The 27226-nt window shown below is 39.2% G+C and overlaps 1 long non-coding RNA gene across 1 annotated transcript in view; it reads left to right on the forward strand.

Annotated features, from left to right (window-relative positions):
- The window catches only part of LOC122788996, a 29688-nt gene extending 5381 nt beyond the window's left edge, over window positions 1-24307 (forward strand). The window contains exon 2 of the long non-coding RNA XR_006362760.1: window positions 23456-24307. This is a non-coding gene — a long non-coding RNA (uncharacterized LOC122788996). The remainder of the gene's footprint in view (window positions 1-23455) is intronic.
- Window positions 24308-27226: the final 2919 nt, after the last annotated feature.

The following is a 27226-nucleotide window of genomic DNA, read 5'->3' on the forward strand; positions in this document are numbered from 1 at the left end:
CTGTGGGTTTTAATCACTAAATAATGGGAGACATCTATGCTTCAGATTCATATTCTTTAGAAAATGGATGCCACTGCAAAACCTGTTTTTCTAACAACTTTTAAGTTTGCAAAAGCAATATTCTTAAATATGTACCTGATTTTGGACCCCCATTATTTTAGGCTTTGCCCAGAATTCTTGTGCCATGATACTGAGTGGTATGCTGGGAAATGACTTGTATAAAAGGAAGATTACTGGTATGCTTTTAAGAGAAACAGAGGAAGGCAAACCACACACACACACACACACACACAATTTTAGGCACTGCCTAAAGAAATGCAGTCTTTTTGTTATTTAGATCCGGAAGAAAGGTTAGATATTGTCAACAGATAACATTAAATTTTAAATATGTGTAACCTGTCTTAGAATGAAGTATCATATCATTGGTAGTAAAAATTGTATAATAATCTTAATTTTAGTTTACAGCTTCACTCTAGAGCTCAACACACTCCACAATGAAACACAGAGGAAATATCACAAAGTAAAAATATAATAATTATATACTAGTTTAACAGATAAACAGCACCCCTAAAAATAGTTAGCCATACTTCTCTTAGCATGTCTTCTTTTACAATTTAGTTACATTATCCTGTTTACTATCAGCTTCAATGTTTTGTCAGGGCTCTTGCACTTGAAAAACTAAAGTGATGCTGCAAATGTGACAATAAGTGCAACTACTCACAACATTAATGGTATTTAAAAAGCAAGTTTTTTTTTTTTTGAACTGGCAATGCTTTTGTTTTCTTTTAAATAATTAAGAAGTATATTCAGACAAATCAAACGGAAGAAAAAGAAAGACGAGTAAATAATGGCAGCTGATCAGACTTGCAGCTTGAAGTGCCAAAAATAATGAGCAGTGCTGCCTTCACAGAGTGGGGAACAGATGGGGGTTTGATACTTTCACTTAATGAAGCTAAAAGTGGTTCTCCTCAGGTAAGTGCAAATATTCCCTGGTGCTTAGAGATACATCAACTGCATCATGCATCACTTCACACTTTCTGCCCATGTTTTGTTCTTTTTTTCATAATTCTTTTCATACCTCAGTGATCTGTACACCTTAATTTAGTTTCTTTCACAAACTCCTTCTGATTTGGCAGGATAACTTCAGCTGTAGTCTGTATGAATAACTATCTACTTTCATATTTTGGTTTAAAAGCATAAAGACATTAGAATGCATCATTCTACAGGTTTTGAAAAACTATTTATGTCTTCTAAAATGTTCCATAAACAAAGAAGAGAGGCTGAAGATTGGTGGAAATGGGGGGGGGGGGGCAGTAGCTTGCAAATATTTTCATCTTAAAGCAGGTTTTGTCTGAATGTTAGTAAGCCAATGCATCAACTATTACTCTGCAGACATAGGATTATAATGAAATGTGCCCTTATCTGCAAGGTTGTCCTGTTTTCATCTGAATCCTTTCAAAGGGCTTATGCCCTGACTCAACTTTGGTTTGTCAACTGCTGGTCTCCAGCAATACAAACAGATGCAACCCTTTCCACATCAGTATTCTTGGCTTACATGGGTCTCAAGTTAGCTGTAAAACTGAACCGGCTTTGTTTTTCACTCCGTTGGATACGGATTTGCTCATTCTGTGAAGTGCCATGCCATTAGCCGCTCTGATGCCTCACCCCCACCCCCACATAACACTGTCTATTCCTCTATTGCTCACTTCTAACCCGGTCTTCAGGAGACCCTCACATCACAAAGTCTGTCTCTGCACACAAAGCATAAGATTTATTTTTCTTCAGTTTTGTTTGCAGAACACACACCCACAAGTACAGATTCAAGTGCTGATTACTACCTTACTGACAAATGCCGAGTCAGTTATATCTTCAGCATAAAGGAAGGATATATAAATTATAAAGAATGCGATATGCAGATATACCAAGAAATAAAAGATCTACGTATAAACATCAAACATGTAAAAATCTTAAGCTCTGGAGCAAGCTCAGACATCTACCAAGCAGAACAATTAAATACGCTCAGATAAAGATTCATCTTACATTGATCACAGTATCAGGATCAAGACAAACCATCATCCTAGTTAAAAATGTATACGTTTCTACCACAATAATTGAGGAAAAAAGTTCAGCATCTGTAAATAATAACGCTGTCTCAGACATGTTAAGGAGGAGCAGCCTATCATTTTATTAAGTAACAAGTTATGGATATCTGCTCCTCATACATTTTTTTTCAGCTTTAACACAAAATTCCACCTATCAGGACTCTCTAACATTACTAAAATCTTTGGCACAATTATCATCTTATCCAAAAAACTCAGAGTCAAGCTGTATAAATAAATGCAAGCATGATCATAAGCATATAGATAGCTACTAGAATGCAATCTAGGAGACCACTGAAGTCAAGTGAAAATTTTCAATTGCCGCAGAGCTCTGCTTAAATGGCCTGCTCAGTGTCACACAGCAGGCAAACGGAGGTTGAGAAAATCAAACCTTAGATACAGGAAACACCTAATTAGCACATCAAAGCCTTAATCCTCTACAATAACTATCAGACCAAAATGTTTTAAAACGTTATAATCCACTCCAACAAACAAATAAATAAAAGGTCTCAGTGGAACGCATCTAGAAATAACTACATGTGCAAACATTTTATAGGCAAAATAATCTATTGTCTGGTGGCATATATGATTAATATGATGCCCAGGCACCACAATCATTATTTCAATGTTTTAAGTGATCTAGTGGGGAAAAACAGAACTGGAGATGAAGCAAATAAGCTCGCTGTGGTTTTAGTTATAAAGTCTTCTCAGAAATCTTAAACTCAAAATACTCTTCAAAGAACTTCTCTAGCTATTTAAAAAAACAAACAAAAAAAAAACAACTACTTCTCAATTAATTTTTACTTAAAATTCACAAAGTAATTTTTCACCAAATACATCAGAAAGCAAAGCTCTTCAAAATGAACTTTCACAAATAAATTGGGACTCCTTTACAGAATGAACAAGAACCAAATAATCTTGCTACATCGCTCACTAATTCTGTTCACTGCTTACAAAATAAATACTTCCTTAAAATGTCTAGAACTCTTAAAACTTGACAAAATGAGTAGCTCCACAAAAACCTGATAGTACTTTAGACTATGAAACAATGCCTGAAAACAGTGAAAAAGTTCTCCCAGAGAAAGCAGACAGCAATTCACTCTCATTAGAGTTTTAGTCAAACACCATAAAATACAAAGCTAACTTTTTTATATCTTCAGAAACCATGCTGCAAAATAAAAAGACAATTCTAATCTTTAATCAAATCACAGACAAATGTCCTAGCAATATGAACTAAAAGACAATTGCAAATTCCTGAGGATTATTAATTCCTCTTGATTTATTTTCAGACTACTGCTCATTTCCTCCTACCCCTTCTACCATCCCAAACTCAGACGTCAACTTAATGATCTCCACTCCAGACTCCACTCCTTTCTACTTTAAAAAAAATCAAGCCAAACTAATTAGACAAAATATCTACTAATGTCTCAGTTGGCACAGATAGGCTGCACCCCTGGTTTGTTTCACTCACACATCTCTATAATCTAATTTCTATCTAACCAATAATTGTATGTCTGACCAGTGGAAACTGCCAATAGTTAAATTTGCACCCAAAACCTCTTCTCCCATGAATGCCAGTAATTTTCATCCTGGCTCCAGATTACCTGCCCTTGGCAAAATCCTTGAGAAGCTAATCAAATTTCAGAATATATTCAAATTAGCAGGATCCTCTCTGGTCATCAGCATGGCATCTGTTCAGGCAGAAGCACCATGATTGCACTGTACAGTCTTAGAGACAATAAACTACAAACTATGAGCAATGAACAACTGACACGCTCAGTCCTCACTGATCTCACAAAGGCCTTTGATTAAGGGGCATACATCCTCCTAATACATTCCCTTCAAGCATCTGGAATCAGCCCTCAAGGCAAATGTTTTAATTCCTTCTTTTCAACAGACAATTCAATATGCAAGTAGACTCAACCATTTTATGGTTTGATAGCTAAGTACTAGGCTAGCTGCCCTTAAGAGCAATTTTAACCCTGGTCAGTTTCCCTTTTTGTACTTGAAATAACCTATCCCATTTGGTTAGAGATTGGCCTTACCCATTCTGTGGTTGTTAACTATATATTACCCCTGATGAAAATAAACAGGATCATACCACAGATAACTTGATGGGACACATGCATGGAATAAAGCATTTAGGAACTGCTTCTGTCAGTTAATAGGACGGGGGCAGTCCTGGGGTAAATGTTCTATTTCCCATTCATAAATCTGAGTTGCACTTGAAAGTGGACAGGGATGAACTTTGTTTTATGTGGATGGGGAGTCTATTCCACACCAGTGATATCCTCTGTGAGATATACCTGTCCATCCAAACTGTTCTGCTGATGTTGCAGAAGAGGTTTAGATTCCTAGACCAAGCATTCTGATACCATTTGACTTGCGATGTGCAGTAAATACATCAGTAATGGGTTGGAGGATGTCTTATATGCCAATCACTGGTCACCTCTTAGCAGTCTGTAGGGTATAGTATAGTGACATGGCTTTCAGTCGGTCCAAGTAGGCATCTCTGTGGACATTCCAGTTGTCGCATGTGCCTGGACAGATACATTTCAAAGAGGGCATTATATTCAATGATTGGCTGAATGACAGCTGAGTAATGGGGAGAATGACATCCCTAGATCTAGACACAAACTCTTTATTTTCACCACAGCTCCCCATCTAAAAGGTGTCTCATGGGAATCAGTTGTATGCTCCATGTTCTAATCAAACTTATTTAATAAACAACTTTCCCTATTTCATATCATTCTTTATGTCACAGCATGGTTATTTATTGATCTAACCCATCTCCAGCAGTCTTCAAAAGATACCTAGAAAATTACTTTAGAATGCTGTCAAAGTGGCTGACAAATTATAACCTATTCCTTAACACCAAAAGACTAAGTTCGTGCTGTTCAGGGCCTTATACAGGAAGGCCAAAGCAGCAAACAATTGCATCATTTTCATCACTGCCTAATAGCCAGCTGAAACAGTACATTACAAATACCTGGGTCTGTGGCCCAGATCTAGTCTAGGTATCCGATATCACATACAATCACCAATCAAAATAGTGTACAAACTGGTATTCTGGGCCAAAAAAAAATCACACTTCCTTTCCCCTGAAATAAGAGTGGATAACAGCAAAGGAGTCCTGCTCTCATAGTTAGAACAGGGATTCCCAATCATTGCATCCACCTCAGAAAAAGAATCGTACACACTACGAACCACATTGAATAATTGCTATTTTATAACCCTCTCTCTCTATTTAAAGATCATCATTGCTACTTCCTGTTAAAAGACAAATGCCTGAAGCTAATATTAGCATTGAGAAAGGGTGTAGACCCAAAGCTTTGCTGTCTGCAATAAAGAAGTTTCTCAACGTTGGTCTTTTTTCTTCAGTATATCGAAGTACTACTCCAGTTTTGCAGTAACAACCTTGGTTTACTTTAAAAGACAAATGTCTACCAGTAAACCACAGAGCCACACAACTATTAGGAGGACTTGTCTATAAAGTACTCAGCATAAACTCATTTCCTTTCTTTGCAGGTAGACCACAGAAACATTTACACTATACAGCCCTCCTCTTTCTGCCCGAATGTTTAAACTTCACATAGTAACCTTCATTCGACTGCGGTGGTGGTGCTGCGGTAGCGTTGTTGCCTCGTTCGATTCTGAGCTAGAGCGTCTTCTGTGTGGAGGCATACGTGAATGGGGCGTGCCTTCGTTGAAGGTTGTGCGTCAGGGCTGGTAACTCGGAACGTAAAAATCCACTACCAATCATTAGTGGACCGGAGTTCCGCTGTGGCGACCCCTAACCGGGAAAATCCGAAAGACACAAACAATAGTAACCTTCATTCAGCAGAGCATGCATTCTTCATATTAACTACAAAAATCTAGCAATCCATGGTAATAAATATTAAATCCATGCCCTTTTACCCTGATTTCCACTAAGAACTAAAATAAACCCCATTTAAAAACTCAGTGTGAATCCTTGCAAATCAAAGGGATTGCACAGTTTAAACAAACTACAGTAATTTATACATAACTACTGCTACTGATACAATCCTGCACAATCATAGGAATTATCCCCATTTTGTCTCTTTCCTCCTTTCCTTCTTCCAGTTTCTCCCTCCTCTTAACTCTTCTTTCTCCTCTGCCATCCCTTTCACCTCATTGTTTTTTCCTCCTAACTACTAGCACTGCTGAATAAGTTGTAAATAATCACCAGGCTGAACAAGAAGGTCACGGTGAGCAGCCTGTCTGGCGCTAGGATCCGCCACATAACACAAGCACTCGGGTCACTCCAAGGCAAGTACAAATATGACTCAGTCATTGTCCATGCTGGTGTGAATGACCTGAGACGTACCTCCCTGGACTACATGAAAAGAGACATAGAGGAGCTCTCTGAGCATGTAGCCCAGGCTGGTATGACCCTGACCTTGAGTAGCATCTTACCCTCACCAAGAATGATGCCACAATATGAAGACAAGATGATCAATTTCAACAATTGGCTTAAGTATTGGTGTCATTCAAAGGGGATCCAATGCCTGTCAGCTTGGGATGATATGCACGACAAGCCACGATGCTTTGCTAGGGACGGCTTGCACCTGTCATCCCTGGGCTTTCGGATATTGGCAAAGGCTCTTGCTACCCCCATAGTGCCTTTTTTAGGCAAGGCTCAAAAGACAAACCCACCTCCATAGGTATCACAAGGGATAAGAAACTAAGAGTAATGCTACTCAACGCTAGAAGTCTAAACCTCAAGATGCATGCACTCGAAACTCTCCTTAGCATGGAGAACATCGATATCTGTGCAGTAACAGAAACCTGGTTCAGGACTCCCGAGAGCACCCCAGCACTACCAGGTTAAACCTCATGCTTTTCGGCCCCAAAACTTGGACCGAACCACAAAAGGAGGGGGAGTATCGATATTCATCAAAGATACCCACACCTCCAGGTTGGTGGCAAAGCACGAAGCATCAGAGACTATCCATGTGCAACTAACAGTGGGTAAAACTGCCTTCCAGTTTATAGCCTGCTACAGACCACCCTCCCAAACCCAGGAACCCCACTCGGCCTTCCTGAGAACACTGGAAAATATGAAGGTCTCTCTGAACACCATTATATTGGGCGACTTCAACTACCCAAACATAGATTGGGAGCATTACTCTAGCTCCAACACCCTTGCCCAAAGGTTCCTAGAATTCATAAACTCAAATGCTATGGAACAACTTGTTACCACTCCCACAAGAGGGGAAAACATACTGGACCTGATCATCACCAACATGGGGACTCTATGCTCCAGACCAGAAGTGTATCCCTCACTGGTAAGATCAGACCATAAACTGATCTCACTGGATATTCACATCCCGATCCAACCCCTGCCCAGAAAACCACAGTGAAAAACTTCTCTAAAGCAAATTTCACACTCCTCAAAACCGAGGTGGAATCCTTCAAAGCCCCCGGGCCTGTGGAAAATATAGCCCAGACCGCAGAATCCTTTATAAATGCATTCTATGAACACCTTCAGGAATGCATGGATCATGCAATCCCAAATAAAACCAAGACCCAATCCTCCAAAGGCAGACGACCTGTCTGGTGGACCCCAGCCATAAACAAACTATACAATAGAAGGAGGAAGCTACTACATGATAGAGCAAAATCCCAAAAAGGGAAGGCATCTCTGATCAGTATTAGCAAAAAACTAAGGGCACTCATAAAATCGTCAAAGGCCAGCTTCGAGAGAAAAAGTGCACAGGACACTAAAGATAATCACAAGGCTTTCTTTAGTTATGTTAGGAACCTGGGTGGGAATTCCCAGATATGCTCAGAATTAGTCCAAAATGACAAAAAATACACTGATCCCACAGACATTGCCAACATCCTAGCTGACAGGTTCAGCGCAAACTTCTCCCCCCTCTCCCCACCAAAAGGGCAAATATCTATCCCAGCAGAGTGCTGCCCCCCAACATCTCAGATGCTCAGGTGGGAGCCGCCCTCTCCAAAGCAAAAAACACAGCATCAATGGGACCAGACTGTGTCCCAGGCTGCGTCCTACATGAACTCCAAGAAGAGCTAAACCCAAACATAAAACTACTGTTCAATCTCAGCCTTACTACAGGATATGTACCCAAAGAGTGGCGTACAGCAACAGTGGTCCCTCTCCACAAAGGTGGTGCCTCAATGGACCCTGGAAACTATCGCTCCATAAGCCTGACTAGCTTGGTCTGCAAAGCTATGGAAAGGATCATCATGGACCTCATACATAAAGATATCGGGGACCTACAGACACTGGATCCTACCCAGTTTGGCTTTGTTAAGGGCAGATCCTGCCTCTTAAACCTGGTTGACTTCTTTGAAGCAGTCACCAAGGCCATTGACGAAGGGAAGGTGGTCCACACAGCCTATCTGGACCTCGCAAAAGCCTTCGATACAATACCCCACTCAGGCATTATAGATAAGCTCACCAGCTTAAATATAAACCCCTATGTCACTAGATGGGTTGCAAACTGGCTCAAGGACAGAATCCACATGGTTAGAATTGCTGGAGCCATGTCAGACTCCAAACCAGTTACAAGTGGCATCCCACAAGGCTCAGTCCTGGGACCTCTCTTGTTTGGTATATATTTCTCGGAGGTACAGGCCAACACGGAAGGACTGTGGCTGACCAAGTTCGCAGATGACTGCAAACTGGGCGCCATAATCGACTCTCCAGCCGACACAAGCATCCTCCAAAAGGGCCTCACAGAAACAGACAACTGGTGCCAGAGCCATGGCCTCAAGCTAAACGCCAAAAAGTGTATAGTCATCCCCTTTGGCAAAAACAAAGTGCCCACAAATGACCACATAGGTGGTAATCCATTAAGTACAGAAGAAGTCATTAGGGACCTGGGGACCCAAGTTGATAGCAATCTCTCATTTGACAACCACGTGGCCAAAGTGGTTAGAAAAACATTTTATATAGCCCACCTAATCATGAAGGGATTCACATCTAGATTAGGGGAGGTCATCGTGCCTCTTTACTCATCCCTCATCAGGTCCATAATCGAGTACAATGCCCCTTTTGGGATGTACCTTACCAAACACATGCAGCAACTGGAAAGACCCCAAAAGTACCTCACCAAGAGGATCAAAGGGCTCAAATAGATGCCATATGCTGCCCGGTTAAAGAAACTCCAGCTCTACTCAGTGGCATACCGCCTGCTCAGAGGTGACCTGTGCCTGACGTATAAGGCCATGTTCAACCCGGAATTAAGGGACATGCTGCACCTCAAAAAATCCAAATCCCATCGAGCTACACGCTCGAGAGACTTGAACCTCAGCACTGAAATAAATAGGACATGCTGGAGGGACAGATTCATAACCCAGAGTCTCCCTTCACTATGGAATAAAATCCCAGTCCAGGTTAGGCAGAGTCCCTCATTGACTCTCTTCAAGAAGAATCTTGATGAGTGGATGGGAGATCATAGGTTTACCCCGGGTGTCACTTCTGTGTCACTGTTAGATAGAGGCACAGTATACTAACCTCGAAAAAGGGCATAGCAAAATTAATTTAAAATGGGTGGCGAAAGCCAAACATACTCTGGCTAGGCTTATAAATGCCCTAGGGCAGATAGCCTAGTATGAACCTACGAACCTATGAACAATGCACATGTCATCATCAGCCTGTACTTCACTGTTTCAACCTACTTCCTTAACTACAGGGATATTCATATTGACGTGTAATCCTGGGATTAAACTTAAAATGGTCCAGTAGGATCATTGTTCTACCCCTGTTATATATATATATATATATATATATATATACACACACACACACATATATACACACACACACATACACTCTATATACCACAATCACATTTTTTTATTCAAGTATATATAGAAGACAGAGATCTAGACATAGATGGTACTGTGTCATTTTGGCAACCTACACTTTGGTAACTGCCCCTTTGGAGAACCAGGGTTCTGCTGACCCAATAAAAGTTTGATCTCTTAGCCTTTTGATCAGTACACAACTGCAAATCCAAAACTTTGAGAAATACACTGTTATATGACATTATTGCTTTAAACAAACTATTTGCTTTAATAAACAACAAACAATGATCCTTCCTCACTTCTCCAAGTAAGTTTGTGAAGTCAAACAATATTTTTTTATCACTTAAAGCTGGCAATTTAGCACAGAGTTTTGAGTGCCCTGTAGGTTTTACATGTAGCAGAAGTCATGGATTTGATTTCCACTTCTCCATTAGTTTAATGTGTGACTCCAAGAAAGTGATTTAACCAATGTTCAAAGGTCATCCTAAAAAGGAACTGTGTGTCCAGTCGGCTTACCAATTTAAAAGATTTTTCTTTATGGATTGCTGCTATCAAGTACTCTTCCAAAGTTCAATGTCATCACCTGTGATAATTCATTATAAAAAACAATCACCCCTTCTATCTACTTTGCAACTGGCAAAGATGTTTTTCTCTTACTGCTAGCTTTGCTATTTCCCAGTGTGAGCTGCTTGTCTTGGCTAAGCTAAAACTGCTTACACTTAGGAGCTCTCATTAACCAAGAAGGCAGAGATATAGACAGAGATAACTTACAATAATTTTGAGAATAAGGAAATCCTTGATAGGTTTAGAATGGACAGGGATATTATAAGAGTGTTAGTGAGTATGTACGGTCTTCACAGGGGTACTGGGGAAAGTGTGAACTCCCTATCCCTGTAGATACTAAGGTATGTATAACCCTCTACACTTGCCATGGGGATCTTTCAGAGACAGAATGGGGACACAAGAATACTTCAGCAGTTCCTGGATGTGTTCTTGGCACATGTGGATCACATTTATTTCCCAGTGTCATCTCAGTATCAAGCCTGGGCTATGCATGCCTTTTATGGGGTGGCACGTTTCCGTGAGGTGCTTGGTACAATGGACTGCACCCATTCACAATTAACTCTCCATCTGATTCACTGGGGGAGCAAAACCATGATAGGAAAGTCTACCATTCCATCAGCTGTCAGGAAGTCTGCAATGCATGGGAGTGTATCACCAAGCCATCTGCTGATCTCTGCAAAACCTAAGTAGAATATTTCACTGTATATTGCACTTTTGAACTGCATTTTTACCATATCACTGCTTATCTGAACTGTTTTTTTTTTTTTTTGAAATCGTTGCACTTTGATGTAGCATAGACTGGACTCAGACTTGCTGAATTTAGTTCTCTTTGTATAACTTGAGCACTAAACCAGGCCATCCTTTGTTGGAGAGGATACTCCTGCACCCTAGTGTGCAGTTAGAATTCATCTGATTGAAGGTTACTGGAATGGGGCTCAATTTTGACCTTTTTTATTGGTTAATTTGTTTAAATCAGTTTGCTCTCTTTTGCTACATAAGCACCATGTTTACGCAGGTAAACCTGCTTGCTTGTTTGTGCATCACACACACCCGGGCAGCGGTGGGCATTGTTGGCGGTTATAGACAAACACTTCTGCCTGCACATTTTCCCTTAATACTCTGCTGGTGCTCCATCTGTGAGTTCTCATGAATGTTCCTCACTGACAGGTGATACATTCAGCGAAGCTCCTGAGGTATCAACACAGATCCTACCCACTAGCCCTTCGTATTTTTTATCCACTTCTCCTGTCCCCTACTTTACCTGTTCCTTCCTGTCTTCTCCCTGTTTTTTGACCACATCAACTTACCTAGTATTATGGACAGACAGTTTCCCAAAGTTTCTCCAGCCAGCCTGGTCAACAAGGGCATCCTGAAGCAATGTAGCAATTGCCTCACATACACTGATAACCCACTTCTTCTAGTCCACACAAATTCATTATGTGAGAGATGCATCTTTGTCAAGAACCTAGATTCCAGGCTCTCTCACTCACCAGTCAGTTCATCTGATGCTAAACAGGTTGTCAGCATGCACACCTTACCTTCTGCACCTACAACTACCAAACCAACAACACATAAATCCCCTTACCAGAAGTTGATTTAAACAAAGACCTCACAGGTCCTTTAATTACCGATCCACTGACTGGGTAAATTATGTGTGTTCTAACTCACTTGCCAAAATGTTATTGGACTTCATTAACTCCACTGCCCTGGACCAGCTGGCTGAAGCACCCACAAGAGGCTCAAACATCCTGGATCTGGTCCTCATGAACATGGGGGACAGCTGCACCACCACCTGTGTGTGGCCAACCCTAGTGAGATCTGACCACAAATCAGCCTCGCTAGAAGTTAACTGTAACACAATACCCCCCCCCCCCCAGCAACAGCTAGACTAAAAAACTTCTCCAAAGCCAATTACAACCTCTTGTGCAACAGCATAAATAGCTTCATAGCCCTTCACCTTACTAATGGAACAGACACCTATGTTGAGTTATACACCAATGCTTTATATGAGCACCTGTACAATCGTATTGAATCTGCTGTACCTGACAGAACCAAAGCAAGATCTTCAAGGAAAAACAAACCTGTCTGGTGGACAAATGCCATTAATAGACTCTTCTTTGTCTTTTGGCTTTTTCCTGGTAAGGGGTCACCACAGCGGAACTCTGGTCCGCTGAGTGGCAGTAAATTTTTACGAAATTCGGAGGTGCCAGCTTGATGCCCAACATTCAACGAAGGCACGCCCATTTATGCACGCATGTCTTTCGAACACTACCCAACCACGGGGAGGACATGCAGACTCCACATAGAAGGCACTCCCAAGCCACGCTGAGAATCAAACGGGAGAACATCTTGCTGTGAGGTAACAACGCTACCGCCATACCACCGCGGCATTACTATAGGAGAAATAAATTGCTGTCTAAAAGTAGGAAGAAACAGTCTCAAAACTGGAAACACTCCCTCCTCAACTTAAACAAGAAAATAAGGCTCCAAGGGAAGTCCTCCAGAGCTAACTATGAATCCAAATTAGCTTCTCTAACTTAGGATAACCACAAGGCATTCTTTAGTTACATCTGTAATCTCAAAGTTAAGGCCCAGATTTGTGCTGAACTCATAATAGACAGAACTCTGGATACAGCAAACCTGCTGCATGACAGGCTCAGTGAAAACTTCACTCCCCTGTCCCCACCACGTATACTCCAAAGCACCCCTAACCCTTGTCCCCCACCTAGTATCTCTGAGGAGCAGGTCTTAAACACCCTCTCCAAGGCCAAAAACACAGCCTCTATAGGACCTGCCAACATCCTAGGCTGTGTTCTACATGGGTTAAAACAGGAATTATCACCACAATTGGGCTTTTCAATCACAGCTTAAGCACTGGCTTCATCCCAGAGGAATAGAAAACAGATACCATCATCCGTTTGCACAAAGGGGGTGTATGCATGGACCCCGGGAACTACAAGATCCATTAGCCTGACCAACCTTATCTGCAAGGCCATGAAATGAATACTCATGGACCTTATTAACAAAGATGTAGGAAATCTCCAAATGCTCAACCCAACCCAGTTTGGCTTTGTCAAGGGGAGATCACGCCTGTTAAACTTGGTGGACCTCTTCGAGATAGTCAACAAAGGCTTAGATGAAGGCAAATATGTGTATACAGCCTATCTAGACTTAGCCAAGTCCTTTGACACAATCCCCCACTCAGGCAACATTGATAAACTCACCCAGATGGGTATCAACCCATATATCGTCAGATGGGTTGCAAACTGGCTCACTGATAAAACTCATAAGGTCAAAATAGGGGACTCCACCTCCTCCATCAGACCTGTAACCAGTGGTGTTCCACAGGGACTGGTTGTGGGACCCCTACTGTTAGGAATCTACTTCTCCGAAGTACAGGCTAAAACTAAAGGATTGCGGCTGACAAAGTTTGCTGATGATTGCAAACTGGGAGCGATCATTGAAACTCCTAGCGATGTCAACATCCTGCAAGAAGGTCTTATGCAGACTAATGGCTGCTGCCAAAGTCATGGTCTTAAACTTAATTAAAAAAAAATGCATTATCACCCCCTTCAGCAAGTATGATGTTTCTGCAAACTACCACATCAATAACAATACCCTAAGCACACAGTCAGTGGTGAAAGATCTGGTCACACAGGTCGACATCAACCTTAATTTCGAACATCATGTCTCCACAGTGGAAGGGCATTTTATATTGCTCATCTCATAGGTAAGGGCATTGCCTCCAGAAAAAAAAGACGTAACCCCCTTGTAATCTTCTCTCATCAGGCCTATAATAGAGAACAATGCTCCCTTTTGTGTGTGTTCCTTTCCAAACACCAACAGCAACTGGAAAGACCACAAAGATTCCTCACAAAGAAAATTGGGACTTCAAGATCTGTCTTATGTGGACAGACAGAAATCATTGTCACTTTACTCTGTGTCATACAGACTGCTCAGAGGCAACCTGGGCCTTGCATATACAGCAATCTCTGACCCACCTTTAATGGAAATGCTGCACATTTGCAAGTCAAATGGCACATAGGTCACTCGCTCGAAAGACCATAACCTGGTATGTGACATCAACAGAATGTGCTGGAGAGAGATATTTCTCTCACAGTGGTTGCCCCACCTTTGGAACAAGCTTTTTGTCCATGTTAAACAAAGCCCCTCATTGGCTCTATTTAAGCGTAATTTAGATAATTGGATGGGTAACCAGAAATTCACCCCAGGGGTTCCACCTGTGTTCCTCTTGGACAGGAGCAATAGGTGCTGACTTTAGTGTGTGCTTGAATCAGACACACTTGGGAACATGGGTTGAACTTGGCTAGGCTTTTAAGGGGTGCTTGAGCTATTACCCTAGTAACTTCCTATGATTCTATGAAGGTGTCTGCCCAACATCCTTGCAGTGCACATGATTCCCATATCTGGCACACTAGTGCACTCTAGCACCTATTTCTGCGCAGTAGGATGCCCAGTGGTCAACTTGTTGGTAAGTGTACAAAAATTTGTTTTTTTAATTTTTTATCATTTTAAGTAGTTATTCATGGAAAATGTATTGCTTTATACTAAGTATTCTTTTGTCTTGTCGCCTTTTCCTCTTTTATTTTCCCCTTTCTTTCAGGTGATACAGAATATCCACTGGAGCCATGGCTCGTGACACCAGTGAGAAATCCAAAGGCAGCTGCAGAAGATAATTTTAAAACAGCCTTGTCCGAGACTTGTATTGTCATTGAGAGAATATTTGGCATGCTGAAAAGCTGATTCAGATACCTGGGGGTGCCTTTCAAAACGACCCAGCATCTGCCTGCAAGATGATGACTGCATGCTGCATTCAGCACAATATGATAATGGTGGTGATGTGACCCATGCTGACACTGCAGCTTCCAATATCAGTACTCCTATGACTAATGATGACCAGCCGCCAGCGGCAGTAGTAAGGGACCCCATGATACAGACTCAGTCACAGCATGTAACTGTGCAGGTAAAGAAGCGGCATCTAGTCGAACGCTATGGAAATGACATTCAGATTAGTGCTTCTTTTCTTGTAAAAAGCACAGAGCATAAATTGATACATGCAGTGATATGTGTGGGTTGCACTGTGTGGTACGTGGTCTTCTGTCATTGTTCAGACATTCCCTTTTATCTTTGAATAACTTTTTTCAGAACAGGTACTCATATTATTGTTTATACAATTCATACCTGTTCAGTGATGTCATAAGGCATCATACAAAGAGTAATTACATTTTTAACTGTTTAACACAAGAAATGTTGCTTAAGGGTGTACTTAAGTTTGCATGTGTTGTATCTTCCGAAGTGGTACATTTAATAAAAATGTTACTTCAGTATTTGACTGCTTTGAATTTGCCAAACTGTATGCATTTAAATCTGTAAACTTGCATTTAATACGAGCTCATACTTTGCACAGAAAAATGTATTGCATGCTTATGTAAGGTTTTTCAGGTTTAATTATTAAATATTCAGAATGACTTACTGTTTTCTCCTAAGGTACCACACAAAAGATTATTTCATTTTGTCTTAAACAAGTTGTGTCCTCAAAAATATCAATCATCAGTTATGCAGGACTGAAAGTGAAATGGCAAAAGTGCCAGCGTACATGGCAGGATACTCACGTAATCTTTAACTTACATGACAGGATACTCACGTAATCTTTAGCGTACATGGCAGGATACTCATGTAATCTTTTCTTTTTCTTTAAATGAGTGTTTCTGTTAATAGTGTGTAATGTTTGTTTTATATTCTGGGTAACTGTCAGCTGTAAAAATTGCTGAAATGAAACTCTTGATAATGGATGGGCCATTAATGGGGTAAATCAGTGAAATTTGACTGTTATGCCATACATCTTTCTTTCCAGATATTCCTTTATTTGAAATCACTACCACTACTGAAATTAAATGCATACAGATGCAAAGTGTTTTAATACTGGGTTACATTCTGTGCTCACATATTCTACACTATTTTTATAACACATTGCCTTTCAAGTTAGACATTAACATCTCTGTGTGCCTTGAAATTTTTAGACTGAATCATAAAAGATCAAAGTCAAATATGTCATACACGACAGCTCCTAATGATGGGACAGGTGAATATGCATGTGATCTCAAGAAGATTCTGTTATGTGAGCTGGAGGGTAACTTGCTGCAATGCCATGACCCACTTTATGCAGGTGATTCTACATGCACTGTTCTCACAGTGCTGCTTGACTGATACCTCAAAAGAGAAGTTCTGCTAATTGCAGATAAATGCTGACATGGTCTGCAGAAATTCTGTTGTGTTTGCCCCCCTATTATTTTCAATACCTTCTTGAAAAGCATTTGTAGTGCCATGTGATATGCTCGTAAGTGTCCAATGCCCCATCCTCTTCCTCTTCCAACACTGACTCCTATTTCAGTCTGGTAAATCCTCACTAGTATACAAAAGGAAGCAGACATGGACGACTGGTGTGTCACCATACTATGTATCAGTGTGATTGTGGCACTATATGTAGTGCTGGAAATATTCATGTACACACTGGAGGACTCTGGCCATTAACAGTTGACTCTCTGTGGCAGTGCACAGAGCCGTAATGTCACAGCAAATGTGTTGCTTGACAACCAAGCTTAACGTGTTTCCTGGATTATCTGTGACATATGCCTGCACTGTGCACTCTTTTGTAAATGCATCACCGAGGACACTTGCCTCTGAATTTCTGCTGTCATCCAGAATGTATTTCTGAGAGTCTGGGGATACCAGTGTAGAGGTGTCCGAGTTTTCTCTCGCTGTACAACTAACTGGTAATGTAATGTCACCATGTAATGTACTTCAATTTATGCTACTAACATGTTGTGGGGTATGAGATCCTGCCATTAAACTTGGTGACTGTGTGCCACTTTGCTCAGACCATCTCATAAATATTGCTATGTTATCATCATCAGCAGCAACAGCAGCATTCTGCTGCTGCTGTGTTCTAAATTCACTAGTATAATGGAAATTCTTCTTTCTGCTGCTGACCCTGTAAAGAAATAATTGAATATATTATTACTCAGATACTGGCATACATTACGATATATTGTATAAGGAGGTGTGGAGTACATTTATCATATGCACACTGTTCAATGTTATTATGTGCAGAAGTAGAGGGTTCACCTCTTAACAGCAATTTGTCATGTATTACATGTAATCATTCCTCTTCAGCATTCATTTGTCTAAGTAAATATGTTACATTGGTTAAGCCAACCTTCCTGAGCAGATGTCTGTTAATGATGCAGACATGGGGAATAGGCAGTGTTCATTCCATCTCTGATTGTGCCAGTGCCATAACTATCAATCTAATAATCATTCCCATGAATAGAGAGGAGGTATTCCTTGTCCGGTGTTTAAGGAATACGTTTTGTAACACCCCCGCCAGTAGTGCTATGGGCAATTGCATTCTGCTTTGCCTTTGCACTGGCACTGGCACATCATACCACATCACTGACTCTGTTCTTGCACTATGTTAATGTGCAGTTCCTTCCACCAAGAACATTTATATCTATAACTACTTGGTTCCAGGCTTTGCCCTCTCAGCTTGTTTGGGGCTCCATTTTCCAAAAAAGGCCATTCTCTTCATGGCAAAAATGGTCCCCTCTCTCTATATGGATCTCTACTGCTGTATCATTTATTTACCTAAAACAACATGGAAAAGTAATATACTGAAGGTTGAGCCATTCATCAGTCAGATAATACAGTAATGAAAGCATGCCTGCTTTCACCATAAAGATTTGAGTACAGAAACATTTATGGTGACACAACATGTATTCATATACACATAGTGCAAGTCCAATGTCAGGTTGTTAAAAGTGTGTTGAAATAACCTGTACAGCATCATCAGGAAATGCATAATACTATTGCAATACTTATTACACTGCCATCTTATGCCATTGCTAACAGATGTGCCCTTCCTCTACCACTTTTTTTGTATTTATACAGCCATTTTTCATTCATGAGTGACAGTTAGAAATCCCACAGTAAAGCAGCATATATGGTGACAACATAATACACTGGTGAAAATGTAATATATCAGACATCACTTGAAATTATGTACTTATATCCTATGTAGCACACACTGCAAATGCAAACTAAAATATTTCAAACATGCCTTTCATATTACGTCCGCATAAATTTCCAGTGCTGCTGTTATGAATTCCCATTTAGAAATGACAGTGTTAACATGAATCATCTGCACCTAACTACCAGATAAATGAAAGACATAATTCTCTAGTCAGTCATTGTTCTTTAACATCAATAAGAATTTCTAACATTATTGCTTCTGTTTTCTTACTTGATAAAGTCTGCACTTTCCTAAACCATAGATACCTTGCATAAATTCAGGCTCATTTACACATTTTGTATGCAAATTAGGCTCCATTATGCGTATCTCTATGAATCTCAGTAATATGTGAGTGTACAGTTCAACAAATCCATATAAGTAAGTCTCAGGTAGTTGTGAATGAGATACTCATAGCAGTAATGAGCTAAACTGTAGAGTGAATGAGTGAAGAAGCCTAATATATTCATTCAGCAAAAGGAAAATGAAGTCAAACAGTTGAGTTTGCATAAGTGATGTTTAATCCATGTCCATCCTGCATACTGTAACTCATCACTTCACCTTGTCACATGATAGCTTATATGACATAATGACAGCAATACGATTTATTTATACAGAAAGTAAAAAAGAGAAAAAAGATTTACTGATGCAACACTGAAAGTCATGCTTAAAGAAATGATTAATGCATGACCTTCAGTTTTATTCTTCCATTAATTATAACTTTACAGCACAGAAACACATATAAGCAACTTAAATTCTAGTAATATCATAACTGAATTTTATTTACAATGGAAAGGACATGTGAAAGTATTCCTTTAAAAAATTATGTATGTGAAAAAGCAGTTTGGTAAAAACAAACTTGCCAATAGTAGTAGTAATTCCATGTCTAATGCACCTACTGAGTAACTGGGTTTGGTTATGGCAATGTCACACTCCAGAATGTGTAGTTTCAAACCTGTGAACTAAAGCCCAGAACTTACATACATTCTTCATTCTGGTACTGGTACATCAAAAGATGACATCACCTATGAAGGCATGACAAGGAGACCAAAATCATGATTGACATCTTAAGGGATTTGTACCGGGGGGGGGGGGGGGGTTAGTCATCAGTAAGCAGCACGGCATGGGAAAAAATTGACATCTGGCAAGAGTTGGGTGAGCACCTGTTATCCCAGACAGAGATCACTCACATTGGCCCTAGTGCCATAACAGGTACTATGACCAACATAGATATAGGTCTGACTATCTGGCTGAGTGGGTAGACCCGGTGATGGTGAGAAGGCCAGATTTATTAAACATATGTATATGTTTTTTTTGTTTAATCTTATCAAAATAAGTTTTAAAAAAACACTATATAAATGCAAAGTAAATGTAGGGAAATGCAAGAAGAAATGTATGTGCAAGTGCAAATATGTATCTACATGTAACTCAGAGGTAAAACTAAGCATAAACATATCTGTAAACAGAAATGTATCAGTATACAAATATGGCATGTTTATGTGCTGACATGCTTTTGTGTATAAATATAAAGGAATATATGGAAGTTTCTATAAAAAGTTTAAACATGCCTAAAAAATGCATATATATATATATATATATATATATATATATATATATATATTTATACACACAAAACCTATTTACATTGCAGATAATTTCATATACTGTAGGTATTAGCTTAGTATTCAGTTCTACTACAGACAATTTTTTAATCCACAAAATATTTATTAATATGCTAATTGTATAAAACATTCTCTTCTTCCAAAATATTAACTGAAAGTACAACATGGCTGAACTCAACCATCATACCCTAGATAGGTTGGAGATGGGGGTGGAGGTTAACCAGTAAGTAAATGACCAGCACAAAGGATACTAAGAGATGTACTGTTTGATTACTTCTGTATACATTTCTACTTAATCCCCTTATGTGCTTACATTTAAAAAGCAGAAAATTGTCAAAGCAGTCATTGCCATGAAATATTTCTATTGCATCCATCTGTAACAGTAAATATGTTTTGTTTAATTGTTTAATGCAAGTAGAACTTTAAGGATGTCACAAATGCCTTTCAATTGTTACACTTTTATGCTTGTGTGCAGTTTGCCTTTGAGGGGAAGGTAGAAGAGTATCAAATTCACATGATATTACCTAAAACTGCAAGTACAGTATGCAAGGCATAGTGGAAAGCAGACACTACAATGGAAATGTATGCAAGGGCTGCAGAAAACACAATCATCTTCCAAACAGACAAGCTGTACAGAGACATAAAAACAACAGGGAGGAAGTCATGCAGATCTAGTCCAATTTGCAGTAAAGAAGAAATACTTATTAGCACAAATAGATTAAGTACAATTGATGTATGAAAACCTTTGCTTTGCTGCCTTCCTGATTAATAAATGAAAACTTAGAGCAAGCTGCAATAGAAATGCATATAGAAATAAGCACATATATCAGGCAAGTAAAAGACTAACTACAGTGCCTTGCTAAATTATAAACAATCATATAAGAAAGATGTAAGCACACATTTCAGATAGTTAAGCAACCATACTCTTATGTGTTTTCTAATCAGAGGAAGAGGAGATGTTTTATAGCAGAGAGCAGGAGGAAAGGACATTAAAGAGGCTGACTGAGCGTGCACATGAGAATGCAAAAAAAAAAAAAAAAATCCACTGCAAACAAAAAAAATAAAAATGTTAAGTAATATTTTTTTCTGTATTTTAAGTAGAAATGAGAAATGCAGAACTAATTTATTCAGAAAGATAATAAAAGTGAGGTGCTTTTAATACATAATTGCAGCATAATCCATATCAGCCAGAAATTTCAGATGTATTACCATTTCTTATGTAACACTTTAAAATAGAATTAGAATGAGTAGACTGCAAATGTAAAAATCACCACCACTTCATAGGAATATAATGATTGTTCCCATGTTTCCAGTACCATTGCCCAGATTTTTATATGAATGAATTTTAATAAAAATAATAAACAACTGTTATTAAAGACTGCACTGATTTATTACATTGTGAGTCTATTTATTGCCACCATTTGTGGTTTCTTGCTACTTTCCTTCTTACTTTTTTTATTTTAATCATGCATTACTTTGCCCTTTATTCTGTCTCTCCCATTTCTGTTCACGTTTCTGCAGATCCAGAATCCCTAAGAGAAGCCCAAACCATGTTCCTCCCTGGTTAGGAACATTCACCCTCTGCCTCTCCAGTTACATCCTCACAAGATCAGGGCACATGGCAGTCTGACAATCCTCACAGACTGTGGGCTTTGGGACTTGGTTGCGGATGTTGTGGAGTAGGTAGTGTTGAGACAACTTCAGCCAGTCCAGAACGCTCTTCAGTGGGTTAAAAACCTACTGCCCAGTCAGAGCAGTCCACAGCCCCGCCATTATGCTCCCACCCCTTCAATATCAGCATCCTTCTCTATAACACCTTCAGGCAGTTTAAATATTTGAAGTTCTGTGGACCAGGTGTCCTCCTGAGCTCAACTTCTCTTCTCCCCTCTCTTTCTCCAATCCTCTCTCCTACACATTCTAAACAACTTCCTACCCAAACCACCCTCTTACTTAAAAAAGATATTTGAAAAATTAGGAAGGTCTATCCCCCAAAAAAATAAAATACCCCTCCTCTTCCACTTCCTCTGACACAACATTCTTAATATGTTCCTTCTGGTTTTCCCTTTTTATAATGTATCCCCCCTTTTCAATCTTTCCTCTTCCCCTTCCACTCTTTTAAGAAACCAGCAGGATGCCCACATAAGGATACCACTATATAAACCCTTTATCTTTTTAAAAGTTAATAAAAATCACTGTGATGTGTGCTTCATGCCTTAGATACTTCAAACGTGCTTGTGCATGGCCATGTTTGTTTATAATAGCTGAAAAATTCTGTGATTATACTCACACTTAAGCTTTCAAGTAGTACTTCAGCAAGTTTAGACTTTTGATAAAAATGGGCTTTTTTAAATGATTTCACGTTTACTTATTCATCATGAATAACCTTTGATCTCTGAAATTATATATAGCAGTTCCAGCGCTCTTCAGGAATAACCTCCATGAAAGTGCAAATCTTGAGACCATAAATACAACCTCTAGTATCTTTTGATTTGTTTGTGAAGTTTCAGAGATATAATTGTAGTACTTTTCAAGGAACTGATTAACAAGAAATAAATAGCCGTGTCTTAAAAATGGTATATTAATATTACCATGTTTGGCACTCCTAAAATTCTTAACATGACTATTCCTTCATGTATCCTACAGTGTCAGAACATGGATATATAGCAGAGGTGGCATCTTTTTTGTAGACTATTTTCTTAAGAAAACATGTTCAGCAGACACTTTTTTTTTTTACAGGATCTCCTACCTGATATGTTTTTTGGTCTTTAAAATATGCTGACATTAAGCAAATTAAGATTTTTATCATCTTGAATGCAAATTCATTATATACAAACACATCTACAAGGGCAAAGAAGTTGCTGAAACAGCTATGATGAAACTTTATTAATTTGGCAAATTATTTTTCTAAAGATTACATGGATCTGATACCCTTTATTATAAATGCATTTTGTTTGAAGGACTTGCTTTATTAACTAAAGGATACTGCCATAAGTTCTCTAATGTCATCAACTTATATTTGTACATGTATGGTTCTCAGGGAGAAGATGCATTTACCTGGCACATATACTGTACTATACTATAAAAACTTTAATTGTGACTGATGAAAATACATTCAGTTTTTTTTTTAATTTATATGGAAGTAATTTTTTTGCCTCAGAAATTCAGTGTTTGGATATTACAATTTAGAAGAGAGTATCTTGTTTTAATAGTATGATTCATCACAGACCTATTAAAACAAACAGCAAGCTACATTTTCACAGCAGTCATTATTATTCTGTCCACAGGAATATCCACAAGAATTCGCTCCTAACAGCAGCTTTGAACAGAATTGAGGACGCTCTTATAATACAAGCATGTAATGCAGAAACTGAACTTTTATCACAGCAGGGCTATGAAGACACCTTACTAATTAATAGTGCTGGCATGGTTATATGAAACGTGACTCATGGTACATTTGTCCCATATTTGAGACACAGCATGACAAACATTAATAGATTCTAAAAGTTTTATAGCAGTAAAAAGTAGCACTGTGATGTTGTTTATGCACTATATATAGCTGCTTATTTTACAAGAAAACTGAATTATTTTAATGAATAATTTTAACACTGCCAGTCTGTTAGTAATATTTGCAAACCTAGTTAAAACAAAAACAGGGACAGTAGGAGATACGTGTGAGAACAACCCGAAAGGTTTTTCAGTTGATCACAGATGTCATTTTCAAAGTGCCCAAATCCTGTAAGCAGTTCTTCCTTTAACCCACCAGCAGTGACTCAAGACACAAGCTCATGTGATTCAGCTCAGTTTGTATTTCTGTGGGGAAGTAAGCCCATTACGTATTATTTTTGTTAATTTGGTGAAGTAAGTCCTTTACATATTCTTTTTGTTCATTTTGGCATAGTTAAATCTTACAGATTCTGACAGGTGAAGGACGCAAGATCCAGGCATACTACCCACATTTTCTTTTGGGAAAAGCTGCTTAAGGACATAACAGTTTAGTAAAGTTTTTGCACTGTTTAACTGCTCTGAGTCATATGTAATGCATTTTATTCTTGCACACTGCTTAGCTGCATTCTGTTACTGTTTTGATTTCAAGTGGCTTTCCCATTTTTAATACAGTGAATATTATCTTGCACATATTTCCATTCTGACTTATGTATTTATTTCTGTCTGTAAATAAGATGAATGGCTAATAAAGCCATTTCTTGGGCCCAAAGGCAAAGACAACAGTTACATCAATGTTTAAGAAGTGAACAAAACAGAAAAAGGTTCATATGAGGCATGCATTTTGTAGCTGATGATTTATACAGCACACAACAGGAAAAAAGTTGAAAATATACGCAGTACAAACATATACATAGTAGAAGTACTCAACCAATTTGTCTATGTATGTACAATAACCATAATATTTCTTTTCTGAGTGAGCAGAAATATGAGTATCACACAGCCATTGCATGCTTTCCATATGCAGATTTCATTGTTGATTTTCCTCTGTGTGAATACTGTTTATAGCATAACATATTTGCCATTTTGAAAATAATTTTCTTAGTTTTAGTTCTTAGTGCTGGAAAGCAAGGACTCCCTTGCTATATAACACACACTGCTATTTCATTATTAGTTTACTAGATGAATGCATTTGCAGTCCAAACATTGCTGCACTGTTTATACTTTACTACCCAGGAACTGTGTCCATACATTTAAATTGCACCTGATACCCTTTAAATTGTTTCTAATCAATTCAGCCATGGACTTTAACCACTTAGCAATTATTCACAATAGGCAGGGGTTGTATGGACAGCTGCTTAATTATCAGGTTGTGATTAATTCAATCACACTATTTAATCAAGAAACTCTTCCCTTAAAATGGTAGGACCACTGGTCTGTTTAATGTTTCTCTCCCCTGGCTTCGGTTGTGTAATTTCCCCAAAAGCCTTGGTCATACAGGAACCAGGTAGTACTACAGTACAGGTTCTTTTACAGAACTTTATCATACTTTCTTCTCATAACTGTGTTAAACATCCCACTAGCCAATTACCTGCCCTTAATATTGCTATGTCTTGGCTCAGATGATGATTTTTTTTTCCAAGCTTCACACAAACTCTTCCAAGCCTAGCTGGTATTATAATGAGGCTAAAATATAATTCAGTGGCCCAAAGATAGCTGGAAGTTGGGAGGCTCAGTGTGTTGCTTTCTCTTCCCTGTAATACTTCTGTCCAGCACTTCACTAAATTGCCACCTCACATACACAAGCTTCATTCTCTCGTGTATTATTTGTTACCGGTGCATACCAGAGACACTGTCTTTCCACCTCCGAATTAGTTGCTTGTCTATTCATCTTCCTAAATGTACTGCAAAACAACACAGGGAAACTAATTACAACATGCCTTTCCTGTGAAGAACATTAAAACGAAGGACAAACACCTCCACTTTATTTTAAATTAAGGATCTATGGAAAGCATGTGTCATTTTTACTGTACCTTATAAACTGCAATATCATCAATAACTGCATTACCTCCTAAGTTGTACACTTAGCTGCTGGTGGTTTAAGCCTTTTCTCCCTGTGCCTATAGTATACTATCAACTCCTGCCAAAATGTCAAGGCTGCTTAGTTCATCACAAAACTTACCTGCTAATACTTTCACATGGACGGAATCCAGGTTTCTTTCTTGAAAAGCAGGGAACAGGTACCAGCTTTGTCTGCATTTCAGCTGTCTCAGACCTTAGTGACAGCATTCTTTAGTTTTTTGCTGAACAATACAGCTCCTTTTCTCTCTTCTCAACTTCCCCCTTTCCACTGGGTGTTTCACTCTTCCTTCTTCTCCAATTGATTTTTCCATTGAGCTCCTGTCTTATAAAATCAGTCACAGGTTTGATTTGCAAAATGACCCAACCATGCAAGTAAGACTTTCCTTAACTTACCAAAAGTGTCTTATGAACTGGCTCGGGTAATTCTCTTAGCCTGTCTCATTATATAGGGTGGGCTTCAAACTTCTTCTGTGCTTGCTTGTGCGTTCTTAGTTTGAGTTGATCTCTTCATTTTTCAGATACTGACAGGTGAGGATGTGTCTTCTATGTGTGCTACAAATATTTTCTTTCTGGAAAGCCTAGTTAGGGACATGTAATTTAAGTGAAATTCTTGTTCTGATTTTTACTGCACTTAGTCATACATAATGCACTGTATTGATGAAAGCAGCTGTATTTTCTGTTATTACTTTGCTTTCAACTGCACTGCTTTAAATACAAAGAATGTGGTTTTGTGCATATTTGACTTCTGTCTTTTCAGCTACATGATATCTGTCTGCTGATTTCTTTGTTAATTTTTCCTGTGAATGCAGTGAATACTATTCATGCCATAACACATTTGCTGCTTTGATGGCACGTTCACTAGGTTTAGATAGTGCTGGAAAGCAAGGATTCAGTTCTATGTGACCGATAGTGCTGCTTGAGAGTTGTTGGACTGCTGATATTTTAATTTTAAGTAGGCATTATTTCCATATGGTTTAACTTATACCTACAGTGAAATTTCTTAGTTGATTTTGGTCAGCTCAGTCAAGGATTTAATCCACTTAGTCACTCGCAATGGCCAAGGTTCTGTGTGTCCAGCCATTTAATAATGTGGCTGCTATTAGACACAGCACCCATGAAGGCCTTAGAAGTGAAATACTGCTGCTCTCTACAACATCTCTGCCCTCCATTGTCCAGATGGCGTAATTGTTAAGGCCTTCGCCTCTCATGCACAGGGTACAAGGTTCGATCCTGACCTTCAACCAATGCCTGTTTGGAGTGTGCATATTCTCCCTGTGTCTTCGTGGGGTTTCTCCCTTGTCCAAAAAACATGCTGAGTGTTTCCATCTCAAACTCGCCAATAAATGGAGCTGTGGGCAGAAGCACAGACTCTACATGGTGCCCTATAGGGGGAAGAGTTGTACAGACCAACCGCTTTGGACATCTACTGTGCTGCAGAGTATCCTCAAGATAGGAGAACACTGATCACAGAATAAGTACTGTGTCAGGGCTAGCCACTCGACGGTGTAAAATATGGCTCTAAGTGATTTGAT

The sequence above is a fragment of the Protopterus annectens genome, chromosome 14.part0 (genome assembly GCF_019279795.1).
Source record: "Protopterus annectens isolate FY-2018-M chromosome 14.part0, PAN1.0, whole genome shotgun sequence".
Classification (NCBI taxonomy): domain Eukaryota; kingdom Metazoa; phylum Chordata; order Ceratodontiformes; family Protopteridae; genus Protopterus; species Protopterus annectens.